This window comes from Dermacentor albipictus, chromosome 2 (assembly GCF_038994185.2).
Source record: "Dermacentor albipictus isolate Rhodes 1998 colony chromosome 2, USDA_Dalb.pri_finalv2, whole genome shotgun sequence".
NCBI lineage: Eukaryota > Metazoa > Arthropoda > Arachnida > Ixodida > Ixodidae > Dermacentor > Dermacentor albipictus.
The window spans coordinates 33,250,062-33,266,011 of record NC_091822.1 but is presented as its reverse complement, the minus strand read 5'-3'; positions in this window follow the sequence as shown (position 1 = coordinate 33,266,011).

The window sequence follows — 15,950 nt, the reverse complement described above, 5'->3', positions numbered from 1 at the left end:
AAACTCGGTTTTCTTGGCCCGCGAACACAATCGGGCAATAATGCGCGGTCCTTCCTTTTCCGCAACACGGTGTTTGATGTCAGTGTCAGATTCGTTGACTGGACAGCCAACTTTCTCGCCGATCTGCTTAATGATTGCGGTGCAGCACTCGCATTGGGTCGAAGGAACTCATTTTATTTCTAGATTGTTGCGGGAGTACTGCTCGAGTTCAGCCATGCGCAGTGTTAGATGCTGGTTAGCTGCTGGTAACGCTCTTGAGCGCCTTATCAATCACGTCGAACCATATGCGTCACGCGGACCATAACTTGAACTTAATTTGTGATGGAAAAAGCGAGTAATGACTGCTGAAAACTTCGCGCGTTACATTCTCGCCACGCGAAGGGGCAGGGTGGGCGTGGGCTGAGAGATTTCAGAGTGCTCTGTTCCCACCGCTTCGTTCGCGTGGGAAAGACAGGCCGCATGAAGGTAAATCCACTCGCTGCTGCGGCCTGTATTTATATTGTATGCGTGGTTTCAAAGAATATGTGCACTTTTCTCGTCACTTTGTGCAATGCTTGAAGCTTGCTTCACCTCCGCTGCGGGTCGGCCCGGCATTGCAAATTCCAGGCGATCGCCCCACATTTTTGTCTTGCGTGCCGGACAGTTTTCTCGTTGGGCAAGCTTAGAAATGCTTACTGATTCAAAAAGAACCAGGAAGCTCGCCTACCTGGTGTGCGTTCACCGTCAGCGTTTCCAGGAAAATATTACGCTTACATAAGCTGCCGCCGCCGGCAAGCATGTGAAGCAGTCTGGATCTCTCAATACGTGGGGTTCCAGTTGTAAAGGTGAAGCCTAAGCGTCCCTCCAAAATTTTTGTGTGGCATTTGCGATGGATACAGCACCAGTAAGCAGCACAACTGGAGATATAAAAGTACAAAAAGAGCTCCATTCTGAGAGTTGCTGCTACTGCAGTTCAACGGCGCGCAGTCATACGATACCCGTAAGCACTATCGAGATAAAATGACAGAGAAGAAAAGAAACTCCGAGAATATTGCAGCCCTAATGAAGCTTGTTTTTTATGGAAATTTTTGTAGCTTGTAGAACTTTTCATGTTGCATGGTATGTGCGATATGTTTGCTACAAATGCAGCCTAGCCCTCTAAACTCGTCAGTGCATGTCATGGCGTAGCAGCTGCTGTTTTTCATGAGACCATACGCGCACAAGTGGACATACGCTCGAGCAGCTGTAACAACAGCCCATCGTGGCATGCTTCACTGGTTCGAATACGGGCAGCGCACAAGCTGTTGGCCCAAAACGTTTTTGACCAATCGCCGAGGGCTGATTGCAGAAATGGAACGGAAAAGTTCGGAATAGCTTTACGTTATGGTGCCCATGTTCAGTCTTTGTTGGTGCATACTTTAGCCAACCAGCATTGGCGCTCAATGGATAGGTATTTTGTAAAATACAAAGCCTGGCCTTCAAAGCCTGGCCAGTATTATGCAAAGCTTTTTGTGCATTTTACAACATCAGTAACTCACCAACCTTACTATTCCGCTCTCAGGGCTTTTTCTGTGTGTCACCGCTTTACAAATACACCAACAGCTAAAAAACTAATGTTCATGTTTATGTATTATCTCAGTAATTGCCGATGAGAAACTCGCGCTAACAACATTGATGTGTAGGCGTAATACGTTTTTTTTCCTATAGAAAGCATGATAATTGCAAGTATCCTATATGCAGTATATTGCAAATCGTGTTTATTACACAAAGACGTGCCCAGTAGGTATGACTGAGTGTCTAAAGTGACGTAGTTTTACCGCTAAGCAGTGTAATCGTGGCGAAAGAATAGTCGTGTTGTTGGCGTATTCCACCTCGTTTTTGATTGAGGATTACGCCTTTCTGCGAATGGTTCCTGTGTACTGCTGTAGAAGCTGACTTCCTTCTGCTCCCCCGTGCCTCCGTTGCTCAAGTTGTGGCCAAGTGCGAAATAATGTGATAACGTGTATTTCTCTGCTTCCGTATTTCCGTTATTATTATATTTCCGTGTTAGTATTACTCTGCTGTGTCTTTTTCATTTTTTTTCAGTAGTAATGAACATGTCACGCAGTTCGTATAATTCTGAGCAGGTATATAAGTTCTTGTTTGTTTTTGTATGGCTGGCAATAAAACAATCTTAGCATTTCATTCTATTATTTTGTATTCTGCGCGTCAATCGTATTGCCATTGCCAGGGGATTTTCTCTTTCTTTAGTTGTCATAATAATATCATACACGTAGTCCAATTTTCTGCAATATCTCAATATGTCAGAAGCTCTTCTACACTTCGGCCTTTAGGACATTATATAAAAATGTTTTTTTATATGTTTGTACATGAAACGGCATTTTTATATGTTTGTACGTGCAAGACGTTTTGTTGAGTTTTATTATTATATTGTTCTGTTATTTCACTGTGTCTGAACTTTTGTGTGGTTTAGTAGTCATGTAGATGTCATGAATTTTTCACTTTTGCTCATTTTCTGAGCGTGTATCATACAAATTGATAGGAAAATCTTTGTTTTCGGAAACGGAAGTCAATAAAACGAGGCCAGACATCTGCTTTGTTAGAATTGGAGTTTATACATGTTCTGGCATATGCTGGCATACTAAAAGTATGGGCAAGGCTAATTCGCAATATGGGTTTCGTTGCAAGAGAAGCACAATCACACTACTAGAAGAGTTTGTAAACCTAATAGCGAGTGAAACAGATAAAAATAAAATGGTAATATGGTTCTTTAAGATCTGACTTAAAGCGTTAGAAACGTTGGATCATGCAATACTCCTTGGAAAACTAGCTCCAATAGGACTCGGCGGGCCTTTCATGCAAGTTTTAAAACACTGTTTTAAAATCGATATCCGGTCGTTAGAATTCAAGATGTAGACAGTGATTTAGTACACGTAAAGCATGGAGTCCTACAAGGATCCGTACTAAGCCCACTCATTCTTAATTTCTTTCTCAACGATTCGGCGCATACATCGCTGCACTCAATGTTCTACCAATTATCTGATGATACTGCTTTAATAATACCATGTGAAAATTTTAATGAATGCATTACTTCGTTATAGGAAGATATGTACAACATGATGGCATGGTGTGAGAACAACTACATATTTGTCTACAAAAGAAACCAGAGTCTGCTTTCCCAGCGCGTACAAAAAGTGCAGCTAACAGAACATCTGTACTTGCATAGTGAGCCCTGCAATGGTTGCTGCTGCGAAAGTTTGCAGTATGCCACCAAAATAAAGAGCCTTGGCATTTCTTTCGATGACTCTTTCTTCTTTGCTCATCACATGCAGCATGTAGCTAAAAGGCACCAAGCATTGCGACAAGTCATGTACAAAATCAGATATGTATGTGATGTTAGGTTAAGAAAATCCCCGTATAATGCTCTAGGTGAAACTGCATTACGGTATGGCATTACGATCTACGGACTTGCTTCGCCATCTAGGCTAAACTTGTTAAATAGTATTATAATAAAAATAACGAATAACAAAACATACGGAACAAACAGCGACTTCGTGAGCCACAGTGAGCTAATGGCAGAAGATGCTATATTTGACGTCCAACTGTCTTTTTTTTTTCGGTGATATTTGCGAAGCAATATTTTGATGAATCTTTTGAAATAAAAACAAAAAAGCGTAAAAACTCGTGATCTGGGCAAGACGGAGACAATCGTTCGGACTAAAGCGTTCACGAACTATGGTAAGAGAATGAGGTCATTTTATGTACCGTTCTACTTTAATAATATACAAGAAGGTCCCACCTTATCTTCATTCAGGAATACAAAAGATTTTGTAACACGCATCGTTCTAACAAATGGCTGGGAATAATCGCAGACAACCATGTGACAGGACTTCTTCTAATGAAGTTTCGCTAGCAATTGTATAAAACAGGCTAGACTATGGCGTTCTTTCTATTTGTCATTGGTGACTCGTACTCTTCCAAAACATCCTCTATATGATGATATAGAGGATTGTACTGTAGATACAATTTGCTGCTTTAAAATGTCATTGCTTGCACTATTGATCGTGCAGGAACAAACTCTAAAAATTAGCCGAGCGATGGACGAAAATGGACAGAGAATGCTAGTAGGGAGGACAGAAAGAAATTGTGTACTTGTATTATGCCTTGTTGTATGCTATTATACAGTGATCCGCATAAACGCATCGATGCTTTCGTGCACACATGCTTATACACTTATAAGAAATTTTATTTTACAATTGTACTTTTTGCCCTATTGTTTCATTTGTTCCTAAAGCACAAAATTGTGTGATTCGGGCCAAAGCACTGCCCAGTTCCGCTCAAAACACCATTGCTTTCGCGGGCTGATAAAATATTTGATTGAACATCTTATGTTCAAATAAAAAAAGAAAGAAAGAAAGAAAGAAAGAAAGAAAGAAAGGAAGGAAGAAAAATATCTGCGCTAAGCATTGCAGTTCTCTGCCTGAAAAGATGCTTATAAGTTCCAGTCTCGATTATTCCAGTCTCGATTATTCTTACTTTTATTATTCAAGTTTATATAAAATATTTAAAAACTGTTGTTCGTTGTCCTATCTCAGCATTCCAACCACGAAAAAAAAGAGTCCCTATTCAAATTTTTCATGATGGTAATTTTCATAATAATAATAATAATAATAATAATAATAATAATAATAATAATAATAATAAGCCTTGTTATGCCCACTGCAGGGCAAAATCCTCTGCCGTACTTCTCCAACTAGCCCGGTCATGAACTAATTGTGGCCATGTTGTCCCTGAAAACTTCTTAATCTCATCCGCCCACCTATCTTTCTGCTGCCTCCTGCTGCGCTTCCCTTTCCTTTGAATCCAGTCCGTAACCCTTAATGACCATCGGGTATCTTCCGTCCTCATTACATGTCCTGCCCATGACTCCCCCCCCCCATTTCTTTTTCTTGATTGCAACTTAGATGTCATTACCTCGCGTTTGTTCCCTCACCCAATCTGCTCTCTTCTTATCGCTTAACGCTACACCCATCATTCTTCTTCGCATAGTTCTTTGCGTCGTCCTCAATTTAAGCAGAACCCTTTTCGTAAGCCTCTATGCTTCTGCCCCATACGTGAGTACTGGTAAGACACAGCTGTTATATACATTTCTCTTGACGGATAGTGGCAACCTGCTGTTAATGATTTGAGAATCCCTGCCAAACGCACCCCAGCCAAATCTTATTCTGATTATTTGTCACATGATCCGGATCCGCAGTCACTACCTGCCCTAAGTAGATGTATTTCCTTACTACTTCCAGTGCCTCACTGCCTATCGTAAACTGCTCTTCTCTTCCGAGACTATTAAACATTAGTTTTCTGCAGATCAATTTTTAGACGCAGCGTTCTGCTTTGCCTCCCCAGGTCAGTGCGCATGCATTGCAGTTGGTCCTCTGATATAATAAGAAAGGCAATATCAGTGAATTGCAAGTTACTAAGGTACTCTCCATTAACTCTTATCCCCAATTCTTCCCACTCCAGGTCTCTGAATACCTCCTGTAAACACGCTGTGAATAGCATTGGAGAAATTGTAACTCCCTGCCTGACGCCCATCTTTATTGGGATTTTGTTGCTTTCTTTATGGAGGAGTACGGTGGCTGTGGGGCCGTTATAGATATTTTCCAGTATTTTTACATATGGCTCATCTACACCCTGATTCCGTAGTGCCTCCATGACTGCTGAGGTTTCGACTGAATCAAACGCTTTCTCGTAATCAATGAAAGCTATATATAAGGGTTGGTTATATTCTGCACATTTCTCTATCACTTGATTGATAGTGTGAATATGGTCTGCTGTTCAGTAGCCTTTACGGAATCCTGCCTTGTCCTTTGGTTGACAGAAGTCTAAGGTGTTCCTGATTCTATTTGCGATTACCTTAGTAAATACTTTGTAGGCAACGGACAGTAAGCTGATCAGTCTATAATTTTTCAAGTCTTTGGCGTCCCCTTTCTTATGGATTAGGATTATGTTAGCGTTCTTCCAAGATTTCGGTACGCTGGAGGTTATGAGGCGTTGTGTATACAGGGTGGCTAGCTTTTCTTGAACAATCTGCCCACCATCCTTCAACAAATCTGCTGTTACCTGATCCTCCCCAGCCACCTTCCCCCTTTGCACAGCTCTCAAGGCGTTCTTTACTTCTTCCGGCGTTACTTGTGGGATATCAAATTCCTCTAGACTATTCACTTTCCCATTATCGTCATGGGTGCCGCTGGAACTGTATAAATCTCTATAGAACTCCCAGCCACCTGAACTATGTCATCCATATCAGTAATGATATTGCCGGCTTTATCTCTTAACGCATACGTCTGATTCTTGCCTTTTCCTAGTTTCTTCGTCACTGCTTTTAGGCTTGCTCCGTTCCTGACAGCATGTTCAGTTCTATCCATATTATAGTTCCTTGTGTCAGCTGCCTTACGCTTGTTCATTAGCTTAGAAAGTTCTGCCAGTTCTAATATAGCTGCAGGGATAGGGGCTTTCATACATTGGCGTTTCTTGATCAGACCTTTCGTCCCCGGCGAAAGCTTACTGGTATCCTGTCTAAGGAGTTACCACAGACTTTTATTGCACACTCCTTAATGATGCGCATAAGACTGTCGTTCATTGCTTCAACACTAAGGTCTTCGTCCTCACCTAAAGCCGAATACCTGTTCTGTAGCTTGATCCGGAATTCCTCTAGTTTTACTCTTACCGCTAACTCATTGATTGACTTCTTATGTACCAGTTTCTTCCATTGCCTCCTCAAGACTAGGCTAATTCGAGTTTTTACAATCCTATGGTGACTGCAGTGCAGCTTGCCGAGTACGTCCACATCTTGTATGATGCCAGGGCTAGCGCAGAGTATGAAGTCTATTTTATATCTACTCTCGCCATTCGGGCTCCTCCACGTTCACTTTCGGCTATCCCGCTTGCGGAAGAAGGTATTCATTATCCGCAGAATATTATGTTCTGGAAACTCTGTTAATATATCGCCCCTGCTATTCTTAGAGCTTATGCCATATTCCCTCACTGACATGTCTCCAGCCTGCTTCTTGCCAAGCCTGGCATTGAAGTCGCCCATCAGTATAGTGTATTTTGTTTTGACTTTACCTATCGCCGATTCCAGGTCTTCATAGAAACTTTCGACTTCCTGGTCATCACGACTGGACGTAGGGGCGTAGACCTGTACGACCTTCAAATTGCACCTCTTATTAAGTTCCACAACAAGGCCTGCCACCCTCTCGGTAATGCTATAGAATTCCTGTACATTACCAGTTGTATTCTTATTAATCAGGAATCCGACTCCTAGCTCTCGTCTCTCCGCTAAGCCCCGGTAGCACAGGACGTACCCGCTTTTTAGCACTGTATAGGCTTCTTTTGTCCTCCTAACCTCACTGAGCCCTATTAAATCCCATTTACTACCCTCTAACTCCTCCTATAACACTGCTAGACTCGCCTCACTCGATAATGTACTAACGTTAAACGTTGCCAGGTTCAGCTTCCACTCTTAGCATTCTTAGTATTCTTAGCATTCTTAGGATAGGATTCTTAGCACCCTCTGCTGCGTCACAGGTCTGACCGCCACCGTGGTGAGCTGCTTCGCGGCTGCTGGGGTCTGAGGGCCGGGGTTCGATTTTTTGATAAAGAAGATATAATAGGAAGACATCGAACATAGGTGCAGTGTTGTGTTGTCTTCACCACGTTTGATTTTGCACTACAATATCTACACGGGAACAAACGAAGGCCAGCGCTTTTTGCATTGCTATGGTATTAGTGTAGCGAGGATGACATATTCGCTCGATTCTTCATTTCAATCTTTTTTCCGCGTCTGTTCTCGCTACGAATAGACTAAGGTTACCGAACCACGTGGTCTATGCAGCCTTTCCATGTTGCAGCAGTAGAGCTAAGCGTAGCCATTCCCGTTATTATGCAATGCTTCAGCCGGGGGAAATTTATCAGGGTCATTTGTAGTGCTCCTACACAGCTGTGACGTTATTCGTGTATTCAACCTAATTTCTGTTTCCGCCACTGCGCTTTCCCTACAGGAAAGTACATGTCATGCCATTTGGATACTCACACAAACAACAGCTTCTGCCTCTTGCCAAAGCATACAACGGCTTCTCGATGCCTACTTCCGTTCGTTACTTTGCACATTCTTATTCAATCTTTATAGTGAACGTTCACGTTGCACACACAGAATGACCCAATAAAGAGCGTTTCGGGTATTAAAAATTAATGGGGTTTTATGTGCCTAAACCACTTTCTGACTGTGAGGCCCACCATAGTGGGGTACTCCGGAAATTTCGACCACCTGGGGTTCTTTACCGTCCACCTAAATCTACGTACACAGGTGTTTTCGCATTTTGCCACCATCGAAATGCGGCCGCCGTGGCCAGGATTCGATCCCGCGACCTCATGCTCAACAGCCCAACACCATAGCCACTGAGAAACCACGGAGGGTAGTGTTTCGGGTGCTATCGAGGCCTAAAATTATTCCAGTAGCGTGTGACATAAGAAAACGCTTCTTCCTCTTGCTCCACACCGCTTCCCATCTTTTAATGGGAAGCAATATTGGAGGAGCTGCGCACGCGGGTGGGGTGTCCTTTTAGCATTGGACAGTGGTAGCGCTTTCTGGACATGCATACAGTAATGTTTTCGTTGTTGGTTCTTTTCTGGAACGTGAAGCTTCTCGTGTGATCATCGGCAGCGACGATCAAACGCAGGCCGGAAGCTAGGCAGTGTAGATGCACAAGAAGACGTTTATAGGTAAACGTTTTTATGCTGATACAAGACTGACAATGCAAATAATTACACCTTGAGCAAACGAACAAGCAGCGTCTCATTTTCCGACTGTCTCAGTGATTTTTAAAGCCCTAACAACTGAAAACAACACTGCACCGCTCCTTGATCAACTTATTTCACACACAATGCGATGACAGGATACATGCCGCGGCCCAATGAAAAAAAAATGCACGAATTGCTTTTAAACGCACCTCTTTTTGGTCAGGTTGAGTGTCGGGGCACGTGGAAAGGGGTGCGTGCCTCTTTTCAACAAAAAAAAGTAGAAAGTATGCCCTATCACATCTCAGTGTAAATGCGTGCATTTTACAGAGGCACCACTAGATGAAGTAGCGTGCCCAAATGGAAGCGCGAGTAGCGCGCTACGTGGTTCGTACGAGACGCCTTTCTCAGTGTTTGCACGCATCGGCACACCACGGATCTCAGTTGCCACGTGCGGACTACGCGCGTGTTCACTGAGATGGTGCGACGCGTGCAAATGGAAATGGCCAGACAACATACGTATTCGTGGTGGCAATTCGATGTGTTCCTAATTGCTTGCTTGCTAATCACATTAATGTCGCCATTTTTTATTATTCCGAAAACAAGGTCATCGACAGTCCAGGCGTATCTCTGCCGTCGCCATGATCTTGTATATAAAGACCAAGTGCGATAAGATCGCGGCCGCGCGCCCTATGCTGAGGGTGTCAGTAAAAGCATGCGAGAGTGAGTCGAGAACGATGGTGGGTTGATCTCGCGCATGCAAGGGATGAAGTGTGCCGCCTTTCACATTGCGCAAAGCAGCAGTGGGTGGGGGGCGTGGGGGGAAGTGCGTTCTACTTCGGCGGTGCCTGCATGAGACGCGGCTTGGTGCGGCCGCAGCGGCCCTATGCTTAAAGGGATCTGCAGTGGGTACAGAATCTAGACGTGCCGAGGGTTGTTGGCTTCGTGTGGGCTGTGTTCTAACCGCCGAATGCGCGTTGAAACGAGAGGCAGCACGAAGGGCAATTCGCTCGCTACTTCCGCAGCTCTTATTGACGCCAGCGTTCTGATAGCGAGTGGGGGCGCGCATTGAATAAGATGTGCTTATGTTTGCCTCTGTGCGAGGCACCATGCTTGTTAATAGTTAATAAGCGAATGTTTACATGCTCATCGCCCATAGGACTGATATGCTCACTTGGTGCTACTGGGTGATAATTTGCAGTGGCACCTGACGCTCCACCTTTTCCGCGAAACTGCGTCATTTTGGTCGTCGTTGTCTCCATTTTGTGGCTACAGTTTGCCCTTTACATTAAGTTATTATAGGGTACAATAACTTAAAAAGACAAGTGCGGCATATGGCGAACTAGTCTGACAACGGACAATAATACTTCGTACAAAGCTTGAGCTTTGAACTAGGAACTGAACCAGATATGAAAGTAAAGCTTGAAGAATTTTTCAGGTGTTTGCCTGGTGACAGTGCTGACGCTGACGCGTATTTTTGCGCACGGGATACTTTTCGGCAATAGTCACTTCTCTTCTTCTTTTATATATGACTAAGAATGAAGCTCAATAGCTACCGTAATATTATCGGAGTTCATACCAGAAATTCGAAGTGAATAGTTCAGGAAATCGAACACATGCGGACCATGGCAGCATGGGCTGTTTGTGCTGTGAAGCGGACAAAAAAAAAAACACGTGGTGATGGAAGGCCAACACATGTTAAACTTCAGCTGCGCGTATATCCTGCATTTGGAATATGGTTGCTGTTCTTCCTCTCTTTTGTTTCTCCTCTATGGTGCGCGTCCTCGTAGCGAAACGTTGTGTTTATTGCTGCTTCCTCACGTTGCTGCAATGGAGAGATCGGCTTGCTCGGTGAGTAACACCAATTTGATTATGCTTTCGGGAAATCTGCGTTATACTGGATTGGAAATCAGACGAGAGAATGCAAAAATTTAGGACAGCAGATTTCAGCAATTGCTTTTTTGTAAGTTCACTGCGACAGCAGCATTCTCCCACAATGTTATTCTTGTTGCTATCCAGAAACATTGTGGCTCAAACTCACCATGGGAACCAGGCGAGACATAGGTGGATAAAGCCGAATGATCATTGAAATTAAATTTCACCTGAGGATTTGCGAGAACGAGTACATTCAACGGACAGATCCAACTCCATGAATAACGCAGCCTTAATTAACAGCACCACATTATTTTACGATGTCTGCTTCTCACTCAAATATATCTTCTCACTCCACTCCCACGGGACTACTCAATAACTGAGCACTTTAGGGCTCTTTGTTATGGGGGAGTGATACAGTAGTATAAAAATGTTTAATTTCAGATCTGAATTCTAAACTATGTATAAGGAATATAATGCTTAAAAGTTCATTGCAATTGTGTGATATTACAGAAAAATGGCATTGCTTAACCTAATTATTTACCAATTTCTCTTATTTTGGAGCAAGCACTATTTTTTCTGTGTGAAATAGTAATGCATGCTGCAGAAGTATAACTACGTACACGTACGGACTTTGTGATATGCAGGCTAGCTTTTTCTACGCCATGTTTTGCACACAGTTACCACACTTCACTGAGTACTGGACAGTTGCCTGCTATAACACAGCTTGACAGAGGCGCAAAAATCTACAAAAAGAACGCGTTAACATAATTAAAGTGATTAGCGGCCCACCTAGGCAATGCCGTTTTTCTCAAAAGGGCAAGTTATCCACGACAATCTCCAAAATTTCATTCCAAAGCATTATATCATTAATAATTGCAGCAGGGTTTCATTAAAGGCAAGTCAACTGCTTGATGTAAAAGAACACATACGAAATGGCTTTCGATTACAGCTCCTCACTTTTGGCATCTATTAGATCCTAATAAAACTTCTAAACACTTAACTATGATCCACTTTTCCCTCAGCCTAGTCATTGGAGCCTACGTGAACATCAAATCAGATAAATTAGGGTATGCCAGAGTTCTCGCTTTAATGATATATTAGTGAACCACTGTACATCCAATGTCTTGCAAATTACAAATAGCATCCCTCGTGGCAAGAGGAAAACGGGTTGGCCGAGAGGCCTGATTTTTATTAAGCATATCGTGAGAAGCCAACAAACAAAGACATCAAGGAAAACCTAGGGGAAATTATTTGTAATATCGAATTGGAATGATGACATGATAAATTAATGGCAATGAAAAGGGATGTGTTTCATCCAGTTTCATTACCGGCATCAACCACTTGCCGCAGGTGGGGACCGATCCGATGTTCTCGCATTACGCGTGCGAGCTCATAAAAAGACGTCGTGAAATAGGCATCGCTTGCCACTTAACACGAACTCAAGGGCTTATTACACTCTATTTCTCATAATTAGATTATCGTCACATACCTGCCCAACCTGGCGTTGGGCATTTCAAACAACTTTTGAAAGTGAACTTTATATACATGATATTTAACTTTATATTACTCATGCAAATCACTATTCAGGTGCAGGTGAAGGGGCAGTTGCTGTGTGAAAAACCTTCAAGATTTTCTTGCTTGATGGTTTGTTTTGGAACTACCGCTTGAAGATAATTGAATTCTAAGAGTGAAATATCAACTGAAACGGTTGTCTTGCGCAAAATGATGCAGTGCCACGTGCGACATTTGAGCACGTGACACTGAGATTTTGACACTGAGCACATTTGCAATGGTATGTGCAGCCCTTGGCGCCTTTTAGAACATAGCTCCATTGCAATCTACACGGTGCTGTCGAGGGAAAACAAAGGAGAAAACGGAAGATAGAAATTCAAGGTGATGAGCAAAACTAGAACACACGCTAGGAAAAAAAAGGAATGACCCTTGCTCCTCGAAAGGGGGAATGGCGATGTCCCGTTTGTTCGTCTTTTAACGGGCTAAACTTTCTCCCTCTTGCATGACAGAAACAGTTGCTCCCCCTCCAAAACCAAGATGGCTGACGTCAGGCAAGCGAAGTGAGTAATACGATTATTGGCTTACTGACTGCCTATATTTAGCTGACAGATAGTGTGCGCTTCGTAAGCGCATCTCAAGCGTAAGCACATTTCACGTGCTCGTAAGAGAAAAGTAGTCTTGCTCAGCTTACTATCAGTTATATGAGTATGCAACCGAGTGAGTCGCAAGCAAGACAAACTAGGGTGGGTGACAACATCGTGAAACAGAATTCGCACGTTTCGCTCAACCAGCAAGAAAGTATGTCATTTTTGACGGAGACATGTGTGCTGCAAAATAATTGTCATTCAATGACCGCAAGGTTCGCTGGCTTTATTTATCTAAGCATCACAAGGTGTAGCCATCTGTAGCGACGTCCGTCACGTACGCGTTCAGACGGCAATCTGCGCTGATGATTACAGGTGGTAAATCGATATAAACAACGCACTTTGATCAAAGCAGTGCAGCTCATCTTTGTATGACTGAGTATCCCGGAGTAAACTTGTAGTACATAGATACGCAGTCGCACAGCACAGTGCAGTTTTTTCCACTCAATTAACTCTTCAATACGAGCAAATAGAGCACAGATACGAGTACGAACAAAACTGCGCCTACAAAACGTAGTGATAAACACACTGCACTACAACTGCGAGGATTCATGATCACGCTAACACCATGAATGGACGGTTGGATGGATATTATGAGCGTCGCCTTTGGAACGGGCGGTTGGTTGCGCCACTAAGTTCTTGCTATTATACGGGCTAATGTCCTACCTAGGTTAATGAAAGAATAAAAAAACACGACAAGGAAGAAAAAAACAGGATGAACTATCACAACGTAATTTCCTAACCCCCTATCATGAACTTTGCTTTCGTACGTCTCCCTTTTTTCTCGTTGCCCTACTTTTCTTTCACCGATCTTACAATCACCTCTTACTAATCACTATTTCGGACATGTATACTTTTCTTTTGCTCTCGCTGAACCAAAGGGCTTCAAGGAAGCCACTAGTGCCTAAACCGACTGTTGAGCAGCTATTTTCACATTCTCATAAAACATGTTTCATCATTTCCCTAGCTTTACCGCAGCAAGCACATGCTTCTTCTTTCTTATATCTCACTTTATAGGTGGGTGTTCTAAGGCGTTTAGATCTCGCTTCGAAAAGTAATGAGCTTCCCTTTGAGTTATCTTAATTTCTTTCGTTCCTTATTTAGTTTTCTCCTCTTAATTAATTTTTTTCATGGCGACAGCGTGCCTTCTGGCGTAAAGAATTATTTACACTTGTAGATACATGCTGGATTCTCGGAGGAAGTCCAGCTGCGTCCAGTGGGGGCGCCCCAAGATCAAACTGTCTACATCTGTCGGTCGACCTGGGGGTGCTCCAGATAGAAGAAGGTGTGTCGGACGGAGGGCTTGTAGAAAGGGCCAAGTCGAGAAGAAGGGCTCAGTGTCTACGTCGCAGACATGAGTAGGACAGAAGGGGCAGGAATCGCTGATGGAGGCTCCGTACTGTGCCCACTACGACCAGGTTACCGCATGCGTAAGGCCGACACGGAGGCGTAACCTTCGTAGCAAGACCTCTTTCCAGCGTGCTAGGCCGCCAGGGTGGTCGGTGCCACATAGTGGGAGAAGTGCTTGCGTGGTGCGCAGTAGGTGTTCTTTTTCTGTGAGGAGCCTTGTCTCCGGAGAGGTGGATACCTATTGAAGTGGATGAGAAGTTTTGTTATGATTTTCTGCATCCTCTAAGGCTTGTGTGGGATGTGCATTGCGACGCATCCGTTGTAAACGTACTGCAACGGGCAATTGCTCAAGTGTGCCCTGAATCTCCTGTGCCAAAACGTCGGAAGTCAGAAGACATCGCAGACCGCAGATGGCGGCTGAGAAATCTGTGGAGATGTCAATGTGCCTACTAGACGGCAAAAGGAGTGGACAGAGGATGGATACTGCGTCTCGGATTGCGAAGAGCTCCGCCTGTGTCGACGGCCAGGTAGGGGAGCATGACGACAAGGAGGTTGCTATTTCGGTCAATATTTCCGGACAAGCGATAGCGGTGGTGACGTGATCATCACTCACACTAGCATTGACATACGCTATATGTTTGCGGGAAGAGCTCGCGCTCATAGTTGGTGAGCTATTTGCAATTACGGTGAACTCAGGAAGGCGGCCAACGGACCACGTGTGTGTGCGAGTCAGAGGCCGATTTCCGTAATTTTCTGATAAATCCATCGTGGTCGGGGCAGGCAGAAATCGCGGCGCATCACCGAACCGCCAGCCATATACTTTTCTAGAGCTGCGGCCTCAGGGATATTATGGCACTTTGTGGAACGAGCTTGGCGACGCTGGTGAACCACTTCGTCTAGCGTATTTAATCGCGCTTCGGACTGGAGCGCTTGAATGGGCGTAATTTGTGGAGGGCCTGTAATACCATGCATTGCTGCTCGATTGATAGATTCCAAGCGGTCCCACACTGCGCGTGTCATCTTGTGAAACTGGGCTTTGTATATCAACCTTGTCTATAACGCAGTACGTATGAGGAGACGGGCGATGGTGGTTGTGGCACCACCTGATTGTGAGAAATCCTGCAGGTGAGTTGCAGCATTTGGGATGCCTTCTAACGTGCTGTGCGAAAGCTCGGGCCGGCGGAGCCGGCATCGTACAGGTCCAGGCCGATGACTCGCAGTGAGCTGACTGGAATTCTACTTGCGTGCAAAAAAGGACGATAGAAGTGTTGCTAAACGCATGGTGACCGCGCGCATTCGCGACCAGAAGTAGAGCCGTCTTTTGAGGTGACAACATGAGTCCTACAAAAGAACAGCATTGATCTGTAATTGCGAGAGTGAGCTGTAGTATTGTGGCTTGAATTCGTAGAGACGGGTGGACGGTCCAGACTGTGATGTCATCCGCATAAATGAGTGCGTGCAGGTTAGCAATGTAGCCCAATCGCCATGCCAAGGGTATGCGGCTAATGTTGAAACGTATGGAGACTAATTGACCTTTGCGGTACACCGCGATGAGGTCGTAAGGATCCGTCATTGTCTTTGTTGTTGCGGATGGCAAATTCACGAGATGCAAGAAGGATGTGAATAAACTTGCATTGTGGGCGGGTAAGTGAATCCAGCGTAGCACTTCAACGAGGACAGCGTGGCTGACGTGGTCGTATGCCTTGTGCACATCCATGCCGAGAATGGACCTCACTCGGGTCGATCGGCCACCAATCAAAACCATAGAGGATAAGTGACCTAGGCCGTCCTCTG